Source organism: Numida meleagris, chromosome 1, assembly GCF_002078875.1.
Source record: "Numida meleagris isolate 19003 breed g44 Domestic line chromosome 1, NumMel1.0, whole genome shotgun sequence".
NCBI classification, from domain to species: Eukaryota; Metazoa; Chordata; class Aves; order Galliformes; family Numididae; genus Numida; species Numida meleagris.
In genome coordinates, this window is record NC_034409.1 from 180580770 (window position 1) to 180594643 (window position 13874).

The following is a 13874-nucleotide window of genomic DNA, read 5'->3' on the forward strand; positions in this document are numbered from 1 at the left end:
CCAGCCCGGCACCAGCCCGGCACCAGCCCGGCACCAGCCCGGCACCAGCCCGGCACCAGCCCGGCACCAGCCCGGCACCAGCCCGGCACCAGCCCTTCCTTCCCCTACCCCAGCCGCTGGGTCCGCGGCCCCTCGCGCCCCGCCACCAAGTTCGGGCGCTCTCCCGCCTGGAGAAAGCCGACGCCATCGGCAGAAGCAGCGCAGCTCGCGGGGACCCCGCAGCCGCTCCGCCCGCAGGCACACGCCTCGCTCACCCCCACCCCGACCCCGACGCCGCGGCCCAGGCCCTCCCCGCTGCCCCCCGACTCACAGCCTTCCCCCACGGCCTTCGCTCGCTGGTCCCGGCGGGCTGCCCGGCCGCGCTCTATATGCGCTACGCGCTGAGGGGCGGCCCCCGGCCCGGGGAACTCCGAGCGGGAGCGTCAGGGCCGGAAAGCGGCCGGAAAGCCCCCGGCGCCGCGCTGCGCATGCGCGGCACAACGAGCGGGCGGTGCTTCCTTCCCGTCCCGTCCCGTCCCGTCCCGTCCCGTCCCGTCCCGTCCCGCTCCGCCCATGGCGGCGGTCGCTGTCCTTCGTCCTTGTCTCTCCTCGCGGCGGTCGAGGGCAAGCCCCTCCCCCACGCCCCGAACCTTGCGCGCTCCCCGGCCTGTGCCGTGCGGACCCCTCAGGAGTCGCTGTGTCCCCGCTGCCCGTTTGCTGGCCGAGGAGCGGAGCCGCGCGGCGCTCTGCGGGACGCCGGGTGCTTTCCTGGCGCCGCGGGGATCCCCGCGCGGAGCGTGCTTCCCCAGCGTGCCGGGCGGGGATTTCCAGGCCGTGCCCCCGAGCTGTGCCGGCCTGCAGCGGGCTCCGAGCGCGGAGCTCTGCTCGGGGGGCTGCTGATGCCTTTCTATCTTTGTGTTTTTCCTTTTATTTAACCTTTTGTTCGAAGCGTTACCTACTATAGGCCGCTGTGGGAGGGGTTGCGTGGTGACTGGCTGCGCTTCGGTCACTGAAAGTCACAGGGGAACAACAGGAGGAAGGCAAAACCGAGTGCAAATTTCCACCAGAGTGTGTCAGCGCACACAGAAATCTAAAAAACTTCCGCAGCGGGTGCTGCCAGATCGTGGTATGACGCTTCCTATAAAGAAACAGCAGGCAGAAGAGGAGAAAGCCCCGCTTTGTGTGCGTGGTGACAGAATGATATCAGGGTGTTAGCACAACTGAGAGCTGCAGCGCAGACATTCAGCAGGCACTGCTGAAGGGTACGTTATGACGCTGACGGGTAATTTTTTGTAACTGTTCCAGTAAGATGGATTTGTGGACGATTCATCTCTTTTCTAAAATGGGTTTGAATTTCCTCTCATGTGTGATGACATTAATAATATGTCAGATTTCGAACGTATAACTGCGGTAAGGTAGTGCTAAAACACCATTAAGTTTCACTTAACTTCAGATGCAGAAAAATTTCTTGTTTCAGCAGTTAACTCAGAAAAGCTTTTTAAAAGTAAATTTTTTATCAGATCTTCAAGGTGTCGTCTTAAGGAAGCTTCTGATGTTCAGAAGACAACGCTGTTGCTGGAAAAATGGATCTAGGTTCCGAAGTGCCATGTCTGAATCAGGTGTGGGATTTCGCATCTGTTGGATGCAGGGAATTCGGTATCGTGAGCTCTGTATGTATGTGTGTGCATGGTTTAAATTCTGCTGTCATTGAGCAAGATGGTGGTGCTCCCAGTTTCACTACTTTAAGCAGGCGTGCCCAAATGAAGCTATACTGAATCCATTTCACTCCATTCCAGAAGGCTTCTTGACTTTTAACCAAACGTTCTCCCAAAATGAAATAATTCAGTGTTCCTCCTTAACTCCCTCCCTCCTGGAGCTTCCCCACCTGTGCCACCCCAGCCACATCCCTGCCCTTTGCTCCTCCGTAACCTTTGGCCTCCTCCAGATCCCGCAATAGAAACTGCCCTTTCCTCCCCTCCCAGGCCTCTAGGCAAGCAGTTTCAGGCTCTGCCTTTCTGCTAGGCAAGCATCATGTTGCAATAAGGAAAAAGGGAGGGGGAGGAATGGAAAAGCAGACTAAAATGCATATAGTAGCAGAAATAGTGCAGCTGTCCTGAGCTGCCAGCCTTCTTCTGCTTATTCTGACTCTTGAGAATAGTAGCAGCTCCCCTCGTTCTCCTTTCCCAGCAGTTCCTTTCCATTTACAAGGAAAAGAGGCAAGAGGGGTTTTCCTGCCTCCGCAGTGATGGATGGTCCTTTCCTCAAAGGACATGAAATCAGAGATAACTAAAGCTTTATTTTTGGGACTGAAATTTGTGAGGCGTGATGCATTAGCAGCAGCATCCCGAGTCTGGGTTCAGCATTGGGCAAGGGAACTCCAAAGGCAGGGAGAGAGGCACAGCCGTGTTTCGGACAGACACAAGCTGACAGCAGCAGGCTAGGACTTCGGTTCTGAGCCTGTGGCACTGCACGATGGGGCTGTCCCTTTCACCTGCTGCCTCAGACTTCAAAGATCACAGGCTTGACCTCAGAAACAGTTGGACTGATAAACAAGATACTTTACTCTGCAGATTCTTTGCTCTGGAGAAGAAAGGCTGATAAAGCTCTCCTCAACTAAAGAGCATTTTGCTTTCCCGTGCAAGTCCCGTGCACTCATAGAGGTCACTGTGCTAATAAAAGTGTGACTGCCACGTTACCAGCGCTTGCGAAAATAAACCTAATGACAGTGTTGACTGAAATAGCGAAGGTGATATAGCTGGTTTCTGGAGGTGGAACACAGTGACCCTGCAGCATATATGCATTAAGAATGCCAGCAATGAGTAGGCCAGGCAGCCCAAGAAGTATCTGATACAACTGCACATCCAGAAATCTACTCCAGGGGGCCTGATGAAGTAAATCTCCCCGTGCCGTGATTCTTCTCTGGTCTGTTCTCCAGTTTACTGTTTCCGCAGCGCTAAGACATCTTCCTTTAATGGTGCCTCTGTCACACACCCCTAAACATCTCTGAAGAGGAGAAGGTGAAAAGGCACTATTTGCCTTTTCAGTGCTACTGCTTTTCTCTCCATTACATTAAATCTTCCCTTTAAGTACTGGAAGGCTGCAATGAGGTCTCCCTGGAGCCTTCTCGAGGCTGAACACATTTAGCTGTCTCAGCCTTTCTTTATAGGAGAGGTACTCCAGCCCTTTGATCATCTTCATGGCCCACTTCTGGACCCACTCCAACAGATCTGCATCCTTCCTCTGCTGGGGTCCCCCAACCTGGATGCAGTACTCCAGCTGGGGCCTCACGAGGGCTGAGTAGAGGGGACGGTCACCTTCCTCTTCCTGCTGGTCACACCTCTTTTGATGGAGCCCAGGATAGGGTTGGCCTTCTGAGCTGCCAGTGCACACTGCTGGCTAATGTCCATCTGCTCATCCACCAGAACCCCCAAGTCCTTCTCGGCAGAGCTGCTCTCAATGAGTTATTCTCCCAGTCTGTACATGTCAGGGATTACCCCAGCCCAGGTACAGCACCTTGCACTTGGCTTTGTTGAACACCATTCTCAAGATGGAAACTTACCTGCACACTCTGAGGGATCCAGTGCCCTCCCTGACATCCCTGTTTGGGGAAGCAAAGCTGGAAAATGGCCAGAGCAAGAGGAAGACATCTCTTCGTAGCAAAGACCATTGTCACCAATTTAAGCAACAGGCATTCACCCCTGCCTCAGTCTTTGGTAATAACCGTTAGGACCATGAATCCCAAGCAACAAAGAGGCTTTTGTGAAGAATGGATCACAGGATCTCAGTTACCCATTTCCCATGTCAGGAGGGTTCTGACATTCAGCCTCTTTAATCTGTTTATCTGTTTTCTGCCATTCCCTGCCAATAATCCTCCCATGGGATCCTAACCCACCCAGATGAAGAGCCACAAATCAGGACATTGATATACCCATCCCATGGAATGGGGAATTGAGCCCACAGTCAGTGGTCCCTGCTGTCACACTCTGGGCAGCAAAGAAAAAGCAACCTCAGCCCCACAGCCTGCTACAAAGGGTGCAGAAGAATTCTTCCTGCACGGACATTTGGGATGTCCTTGAAGAAGCTGCACATCCTGAAGAACAGGTTCCTTTGTGCCTGGAGGGCTGACTGCTGGGACATCAGACTACATAAGCTCAGTCTTTCTAAATGCATCAGGCTTCAAGGCGGGAACCCCCTCGCTTGTATGTGCAAATATTAACATGATTTTAATCTCAGATGTTCTCTGGAGATACAAGCAGCTCAAAGCAGCAAATTCGTCATGCCTGTGCTGCCACGGATGAGATACAAGATAATGTGCAATTTCAGCTATACCGCTCTGGTCTTTAATTCTAGCCAAGAATGTACCCCTAGTTGCTTTTATGTTTTAGGGGAAAACATTCAATTAGGTGAAGAAAAAGTACTCCCTAGAACTTCAAATGTATTACTTCAGTTATATTTATGGCCTCCTTGGCTGTCAATGTATAGGAGCTACATGAAGTATCTTAATTCCAGGCTGCTTTAGGGAGCAAGAGACAAAATGTTTCTCCAAAGCCTCACAATGCTTCATCAGGAAGCCATGCAACCCAGACAGGGAGCAGAGAACCCCTGTGCCTGCTCTTCTAAACCCACCTACAAAACTCTGTGCTTGTTTTAAAAAGGAAAAAGAGTTGTTTCCAGCTAGTGTCCACATTTTTCAGCTTCCAAAAGATATCGAATGCCGCTGTGCAATGTGTTCTATCAGCTGTGCTGATGCTAGTTATTTTAAATGTATAATCAGTTGCTGCAATTCACAGTTCATTGGTAGCATGGACCCCTTTCCAGCAGTACAGAGGTAGGTTTTGCCTGCTAAACTGATCTAAGATGGCAATTAGCATGTCAGAAAAAAACAGCGAGCAAATTTTCTTCGGAACACGTGGTTTATCAGGTGATGAAGTAGGAAAAAAACAGATGTAAGGGAAATTTAGGATAAGTCAGATTGAGACAGAATATTAACTCGGGATCTGAGTTATCAGGACCTATTTGTTTTTCCAAATCCCAAGAGAAGAGTAGTTCTGACATCTTGTAGACATTACATCAGACAGGCTGTATTTTGATCATCTGTGTGAATGAAAACTGTTTCCCACTTCGCTCCGACTAAACACAGCACCAGGGCACCTACGTCTAGACCAGCAATAACTATTACTGTAATTTTTTTAATGAGGCCATTAGCCCCATTTAAGCATGTAGCAAATGAAAAATAAAACAGACTCACAAAGGACAAATATTGTATCTAGATAGTAAGGGCATCATGACTCATTGCAGTAACCTCAAATGTTTAAACAAAAAAAAAAAAAAAAAAAAAGAAGAAGAACAAAAAACCCCACAGCCTGCAACTCACCGCTCCCATGCTGAAGGTCAGTACATTCAACATCTGGAAAGTTTCTACTAGCTTTGCAGCCCGACAGAGTTTTGTTTTGCACATCCTCCTACGCAAAGGATCACAAGTATAAATGTTAAAGTTTACCTAAATCTGTTGTGGCTTTTATTTTCTCACATTTAGTACAAAGAAGACATTCTCCCATGAGCCATAATTGGTCTCCAGACTATATCAAAACCACTCTCAATAAGCGGAGGCTTTTAAATCAATCGGAAACTCTTTCATTGTTATTTGTTTGGAGAATAAAAAATGAGTTGGAATGAGTTGCAGGAAAATCTTGGTAAATACTGTGTTAGTTTCCCCTTTTAGATTTTAGAGCTGTTGACTTTACCAAGTTTCATTTTCTGTTTTTAGGAAGACAATTGCATTCAGCAAGAGAAAAGAACATGAAAAATTCCAAAACAGATGACTACACTAAAGTAATCCAACTTTAGGTGGAAGAAGGAACCATATATACCGTGCTGATCTAAAGGCTGCTCTTTGTCTATATCAGTTTGTTGAAATTCTCATGAAATGCTCATCCTACTTCCTCCAAAGGTAATACCTTTTTAAACAGCAAGTTGTCCGCTTTTACTCAAAGTTACTTCCTGCTATCGAATTCAGAAAATGTCTGTAGATCTTATTTCCTTCAATTTATTACCCATCATCTGTCTGCAAGTTTTAGATCCTTCCTACAGCTTTCAATTCGTTTTAGCTGAACTAGCTATTGCTATTCACAATCTTGACAAGTGTCGTGGTTTTGGCTGGAATAGTTTTTTCACAGGGGCTTGTATGGTGCTGTGTTTTGGATTTAAGATGAGAATAATGTTGATCACACACCAATGGTTTGGTTGTTGCTGAACAGTGCTGCACAGAGCCCAGGACGTTTCTGCTTCTCACACTGCCCTGCCAGCGAGGAGCTGGAGGTCACAAGGAGCTGGGAGGGGACAGAACTAGGAGAGCTGACTCAAACTGGTCAAAGGGATATCCTGTGCCATATGGCGTCATGCTGAGCCGTGAAGGCTGGGGTAAGAAAGGAGGAAGGGGGTGTCATGGGAGTGATGACATTTGTCTTCCCTAGAAATCGCTTTAAGTGAGCCTTGCTTTCCTGGGAGTGGCTGAACATCTGCCTGCTGACAGGAAGTACCAACTGAATTCCTTGCTTTGCTTTGCTTGCATGCACAGCTTTTTTACCCGGTAAACTGTCTTTATCTCAACCGCCGCGTTCTTACACTTCTGCAGTTTCTGATCCTCACCCCCAACCCATGTGGGCAGAGTGAGCGAGCAGCTGTGTGCCTGCTGGGTATAACAGGTTGCCCAGAGAGGCTGTGGGTGCCCAGTCTCTGGAGGTGCTTAAGGCCAGGTTGGATGGGACCCTGGGCAATCTGATCTAGTACTTGGATTAGCAGGTGGCAACCCTGCCTGTGGCAGGGGAGTTGGAACTTGATGATGCTTGAGGTCCCTTCCAACCCTAGCCATTCTATGAGTCTATGGTTCTATGGGTTACACCACAAGAGACCTTTTGGCACCCACATGAGGCACAAAGGGTTCAGGGTGATGACAGATTGAAGTGTGCAGCGTGTTAGACCAAATCTATAGAAGTTACAGCTGTTTGCTGCTAATTCGCAGGCTCCTGTGCTTCCCCAGGGCTTGCTTGCCTTACTGCATGTTAGAGTCAGTGCTTGTTAGTGGCTGCTTTTGCTCCTACTGTTTGCTCCACTCCTTATCATCTTGCCTTGCTGTGCCTGGGAACATTCTGATAACAGCTGTGGCCAGGAGCCTGGCCTGGCAGCTGGCCAAGGCATCGCTGCTGCTCCTGTGCTGCTGTACTGGACAGGGAACTCCAGACTGATCTCAAGTCAAGGGACTGTGACCCGTGGACAAGTCCACATGGGAGCATGTACACCCCAACGTGTCTGTGGCCACAGATAAGTCCACTGTGGAAAATGTACACACCAAAGTGTCTGCAGCCATGCAGAGATATCCATGCTGCAGCAGGTATACCTTGCAGTGTCTATGGATGGGGCCATGCCAGAATACCTTGAAGCCTCTCTGGCTGTGAATAATACAACAGAACAGTGTCTGAAGGGACCTCTGAGGGGACTGTGGCCAATGGACCAAGCCTTGCCAGAGCAAGTACGCCTCAGAATGAGTGTGTCTATGGATAAGTCCATGCTGCAGAAGGGATACTTCTGAAGAGGTTGTGGCCTGTCAATAAATCCACGCCTGAACAGGTAGACCTCAAAGCACCTGTGGATAAATCCATGATACAGGACGTAGATCTCTGGAGGGACTGTGGCTCATGGATTAGGCTGTGCCAGAACAGGTATACCTCTAAGGGACCTTGGTCAACAGATAAGCACAGGCTGGAGCAGAGGTGAAGGGAGGAGTTCATCGCAGTGTTAAACCCTATGGCCTTGTCAAAAAGGACAGTGGGTGGAGATGGTAATGACTATAGCTTTAGACTGTTGGAACCCATGTTCTGGGTTGTGGGACTTTTGGTGTCCTGTTTTTGTGAAGGTGCTGCCCTGCCAGTGAGGAACTGCAGGTACACAAGGAGCTGGGAGGGGACAGAACCAGAATAGCAGACCCAAACTGGCCAAAGGTATATCCTGTACTTACGGTATCACTGTGAGCAGTAAAAGCTGGGGTAAAGGAGGAGGAAGGAGGGTATGTTGGGATTGTGTCATAGCTGTGACAAAGTGTTCCGTTTAAAATGGTGATGACATCAGAAAGTATAACATCCATTCAGAGCTTTCAAATGTCACTTCAGTGCATGGGAATTCCAAAAATCAGCATTAAAAGAGGAACTTCAGCTTTTATGTTCCCATGTGCAAAATAAAGCCCTAATTCCAGAGGAGATCAGAGCTATGTGCCTGAGTTCCCAGTGCAGCACTGGGGAACTGATCTGTGGTTTGAAACTACATACTGACAAGCAAACAGAAATGCTCTTCACAAACAGATCAAGCCATAAACCATATGTGGAATCTACTTGAATAATGATGCACAAACATTTGGAGCAGACTTGGGATCTGACGATAGGAGTGGGAAATGCTGATGAATGGTAGTAAAAGTGCAGCCTGAGAGAAGCTGGGCTTTTCCTTTTAGGGATCTGCTTTGTAATTCTATGTTCTGTAAGAACATGTTGGGAAATGAGAAGACTCACCATTTTACTGAAAACCCTTTGCATTTTTAGCAACTTATTAACTGCATTAACGGACTACAGAAACAAGAGAGCAAAAAAATGAGAAGTAAACTAATGAGCAATCTGCACTACTGGAAAAAAAGTCCCTTAAATTTTACATTCAATTTGTAATATTTTCATGAGAGAATATTACAAGGAAAATTATAGTGAGAAGAGGAAGAAGGGTGATGAGCCTTTGATGAAGGGTTAAGCTAGCATTTTTGGGTTGTGACTACAAACTGAATATTAACTTGCATCCTAATACCCAGAGGGTACACGTAACAGGAGTGGGACAAAAAAGAGGGACAGCAGTTGCTATCTGAGTGAATATAGATTACTGCATAGTGAAAAGGTTAGAGGGCTGGGTTGGAGTGGCTGGAGTTTGCTATCAGTTTCCACAAATTTGGTATTAAATCAGCAGAACGAGCAGAGCACAGAGAAACAATAATATTTGCACCAAAAAGAAAAGCTGGTAAAATGTGATTGCATGGCATCTGCAATAAGAAGCCCCATCCTTTGAGGCTTTTAGATGTCCTTATTTTACAAAATGCTAGTATCATCGATAGTCACGAGACTGAACTTGTCTTTCTTGGAGAATAAGATGTTTAAAAATGACAAGACCACTCTATCTAAGATCCAAGGTGCTATCCTCTAATCAGACTTTGCTGATAGTGAAGAGCTACCTTCCAAGGGCTGGCAGGGGGGAGGTTTGTGTGTCTCAATATCAAGTGTTTCCAATCCTTAAACAGCACAGCACCCTTTCTAGCACCACCTGCACGCTGAGAAATCCAAGTGCAAGGCTCTGAATAAAGTACCAGTACTGGGGGGTTTATAAGTGGCTCTCTTGACAGTTAACTTTCATCCCATCCCAAAGTTCTTCCTAATGCCGTTTTGAATGAAGGTAACTGCGAAGCTGGTTTGTGTCTGAGCTTTGTCAAACATGTGCTGTAGGTCTCCAGAAAGACATCTCCTTCACTTGGATGCTCAGTTATGAACAAAATAAGCTACTGTGAGAACGAACCCAAAATTAAGCGAGTTCTCCTCCTCTGAAACAATTTGTATCAATTTGGCATCTGCCCAGGACTGAAGCAGTTTCTCTCTCTGTGGGTCTGTTTTTCTCACTTGGAAACAATGGCAGTATTCATTCCTGGTCAGTTCATAAGGTTACTCCTTCTAAATTTGCATTTCCCAAAACGCAGGAGTAAAAGATGCGGAGCATTTCAGGCCTTAACACATTCTGTGTTATGACAATGATTTCCCTTTGCTCACTTCTATGGGGCAATTGAAAAAGGAGTTTGTTTTGAAGTGAAATGTTTCATGTACATACTAAGTTGCTCAATTCTGAATCCAGACATGTAGGTCTATGGTCCAAGGCTTTGTAGAGCGAAATACATTTCTAGTGTGAGAGCTATTCTTTTATTTCAGTCCTTTCAAATCTCTCTTTCCCCTTCCAATTAGCTCCTTTCTATCCAATGCTAATCTTCTGCACACAAAAAAATCCCCACGTTTATACAATATCCTGTTTTTTGCACACTGTTATCTGTTCAGTTGCTGCACACAAGTACCCTTCAGCTGACGGCTTGTCAGCTGCATCGTTTGCAGGTTGTCAGGCCTCCCACATCACATGTCTGCCCAGCCCCAGCAAGAAAGCCTGTAACTTTTTTCATAGAAGAAGATAAGCTACAAAATTCATTGTAAAACCAGTTTCTTCTGCTCAGTAGTTAGCAGGACAAAAGACAAGCCTCTGCAAAGTGAACTGTGTTTGTCCCCTGTAATACAACACTATACGATGACAGACGCTACAGAAAGCTTTACAAGGCAGGCATGCTATGGCAAGTCTGGAAACAAAAGGAACTGCTGACCAGAAAAACTCTTAGAAAACACCAAAAAATAGCGCAGAATTTTGATTTAATGCAAGAGAAGGACAAAGGTTACGGTGGTGCAGTTAGCAAGAGAGAATCATCTAGTGAAATGCAGAAGAGCAGTAAGAAAGATGCCTCTGAGTTTGTCAGTTTTTATACTCAAATGGAAAGGAAAAAGGTCTTTTAAGATATTTGTTGTGTTTTTCATTAAATCCAGGGAAAAAAAAGAGAAAAAAAAACCCACAGCACTTAAGATGTGTTACATGATCCTGAAATGCTATTTTCTGTCTTTAAGGACGTGAGAGTGTTAAGACACTAGTAAGTCTATTTTGAGACTGATATCAGAATCTGTTTTTAATCTTATGTTTCTGTAACATCATAGGGAAAACGATAAAGAAATAAGTCAATGGTTGCTGCAGATCTACGTGTTTTTCAGTACGAGGCTTATGTATCAAAGGCAGGAACCCAATAACCTTGAAGGAAACCTTTGGTCTGCCTCGGTTATTCTGCTGCAGTTTCTAGGAGCAGCACAAGGTACACTATGTCCTACAGCAGGAAGTAAGAGATAAGCACAACAGATTTGTTTTTTTTTTGGTTACTGATCACTTTCACTTTTGTTTCATCGAGGACAGGATTTGGTAGAACTGCAGGGAAATGAATCTGAACTTCTTGCTGTTGAGACAGAGCACCAGAACCAAAGAGATGACTGTTTTTTTAATGCACTGCAATGGGATTTTTCTTTAGCAGATAATCTGGAAAGGGTCATTATTTTACTGAAAGAATGAACAGTAATGTATTCCTAGTAGGACATAACAACTCCCTACCAATGTCCTTTTGGCAGGCCTGGACTCATGAAAGCCAAAGCAGAAATTGAAGGAAATTACAGAAAACGGCTCATATGCCATCACACTTTGAGTGTGAAAATCCAGGCACCCACCTGCTGTGGATGCATTAGCAGCAATTCCGCTATCTTTTCCTCGTTCCATATGTCTGACAAACAACATTCAATTGGTGTCAGCTGTTTGGGACAGTGAGAGAGGACATGGTGATAAGCTGCAGGAGGGTGGCCCTGCAGGAAACCATGATACCATGCTTCACACGTCAGGATTTTGGAAAGCTGAGCGATGCCTGGTCCACACACACAGAAACTTTTAACTTATGACACACTTACGAAGTGCAGCACAGTGCCAAATTTCACAAGACAACTAGTCAAGCTAATCAGAAGGGTCTGGCTATTCCCACCAAGGACTGCATTTTCGAGAGCATGATCTATCATGCAATGTGACAGTGGGATTTTATTGCCAAACAGGCTTCAGTGAAATCGTAAGTGAAGGTTTCAGATTGCTTTCTGGGGAATGAACTCTCTAGGATGGGGGCAGGAAATTTGGCAGGATTCCCCTAAAAGTTTGTGGGAAACATCTTCTGAGGCAAAAGGGATATGAGAGTCCATGGACTGAAGATGGACCTCCCCAGCCCGTGGAGCCAAGGACTCGTGGGACGGAAGCACACCACTGTTGCAAAGCTAGACTGTTTCTGCTGCGAACATGTGTTTTTCCAGCAGAAGTGTAATTAATAGGGAACGTCCATCCCTACATCATCACAACTACTGCAGACCATGCATCTATGGAAAGCTGCTATGAAAATAGGGCAGTGACCCAGCCAGATGCTGGTATCTTTCCCTTCCTCTTGGTGTTCTTCCTACCCTAAGCCCTCACATCAGCACCTCCTGCTGCCAGAGCCTGTGGAGGCCCTGGGTCCCTTCTGTGTCCCACCAGAGAGCCACCAACAGCTGCCTCTTAGGGAGAACGAGGAGAAGAGTAGAAGTTATGGGGTCTTGTCCTGCAGCACAAGAGAAGCCAGGGTTCAGGTAAATTCATACTTCCTAGGCAGCCTGTGAGCTGGAAGAAGTCCAGGCCTGGCAGAGCCCTGGCACCATGTAGCAGCACACCCATGTGTCTTGTCACGTTACCCAGTGCAGAAGACAACCTGCCCACGTCCCCACCACATGGCCATGCTCCTGGGCCATGAGCTGGTTCCTGGGCTTCTCACCAGAAGTTAAGTGGTTAAGATGTCTGTGCATGACAGTAGGTCATAAACTACAAATTAGGCCATTAACCCTCAATACTGCTTCTGGTCACAGGAAGTTAATAATCTAAACACTGGTATAAAGAGGAAGAACACAGTGCAGCCTTGTCTACAAGGAATTAACTGCCCATGTGCTGATTAGCACCGAGGATCTGGGCAGTTTTTTTCTTAAACAAGAGTCTGGAGATACTGCTGCAATTGTCCACACAGAGCTGTACTGCAAGACTTACCACAGTAAAGGTTTTTCTCACTGATTTTAGCTTCGGAGACTCCTCCTCTTCAGACATGACCCATCCACCATGGAGAACTGGGGATAAGGTGGCTTTCCTGGCTGATCAAATCCTGATTGTTCTCACTGCGAGCTGCTCCGCACGGGATGGGCCTAGCTCTGGGCACCCAGGCTCGGGCTCACTTTCCCCAGATGGAAATACTGAATTGCAGAGCAATTCCAGTCATAGGCAGGCTGGCTTCCCCTCCAGGACAGCTTCTAAATCCTAACTGAGATGTCCAGGTCCAGGTATAGCAGCTGTGCTTGGGTAGAAAGAAAAACTCAGCAATTGCTCTGGGACTTGTTCTGTGTGGCTGGCATCGCCACGTCCCATCCCTTGGCTGCACACACTGTGCTGCCTGGAGAAGGCGAGAGCTCCCACAGGCACTGCCTGGCACCAGAGGTACTAACGGCATCCGAGCACACAGCCCTTTCCAGCAGGATGCCTCCCTCAGTGGTATAAACTGGCTTAAAAGTAATTGGACCTGAAAGAAGTCTGATGTGTGATAGATTAAACTAGGGTTTTTACATCTTTCTTTTTTCTCATCAGTCGATTCACATAATTTTTTTTTTCCCCCCAGAAACTCTGCCTGGAAGTACTAACTCCTCTTGGGCAGCTTTTTGAAAACAAAAATAATTTTGGTACTTTTCTTGGAAAACAAACAACACAGGATTGCAAATTAATCAAATTCTAATCATCAGTAGAGAAAAAAGATTGCAGGCTCACTGATCTCTCCCTGTGTAATTAGGCACAAGTGGCTAATCTCCATGCTGCTGGAAGCAAAGAGCCAAGGCACTGGGCAGCAATCGTCAGGTTTCCTGGCTCTTGAGTTTGCAGAGGTAGGTCTTCAGCTGGAACTTGAACGTCCTCCGAAGACATCCGACGCTCCCCCCTCGCCTGACACACGGCAGTGAGAAAATGCCAAAAAAGGGCTGGTGTTGTTTTAGCACCACCGAGTGGACAAATAAGGGAAAAAAAGTTCATTTTGGAAACTGGATGCCTAGGTGTCCCTGGGCAGGCAGCTGCACGAGGATGGCTGGGCTGGAGCCCTGAGCTGTGCCCTCCATCTTGAGACCCACACTGTGTTTGTATGTCCCACATCC

At 47.1% G+C, this 13874-nt stretch overlaps 1 protein-coding gene and 1 long non-coding RNA gene across 4 annotated transcripts in view; one reads left to right on the plus strand and one right to left on the minus strand.

The window, feature by feature from the left end:
- The window catches only part of BIRC2 (baculoviral IAP repeat containing 2), an 11802-nt gene extending 11040 nt beyond the window's left edge, over positions 1-762 (minus strand). The window contains exon 1 of one of the 2 annotated variants that reach the window (XM_021380962.1): positions 630-762. The gene's annotated coding sequence lies outside the window, so the exon portion shown is untranslated. Of the gene's footprint in view, positions 1-310; positions 460-629 lie in introns of those variants that run through there. The other variant, XM_021380952.1, reaches the window with a different exon arrangement.
- On the plus strand, positions 941-13755 carry LOC110389906. 2 transcript variants are annotated; one of them, XR_002433442.1, is made up of 4 exons: positions 941-1241; positions 1500-1598; positions 5747-6399; positions 13520-13755. It is a non-coding gene; the product is annotated as an uncharacterized LOC110389906 (long non-coding RNA). The 2 variants fall into 2 exon arrangements; XR_002433440.1 differs by having other exon boundaries at positions 5747-5929; positions 6237-13755.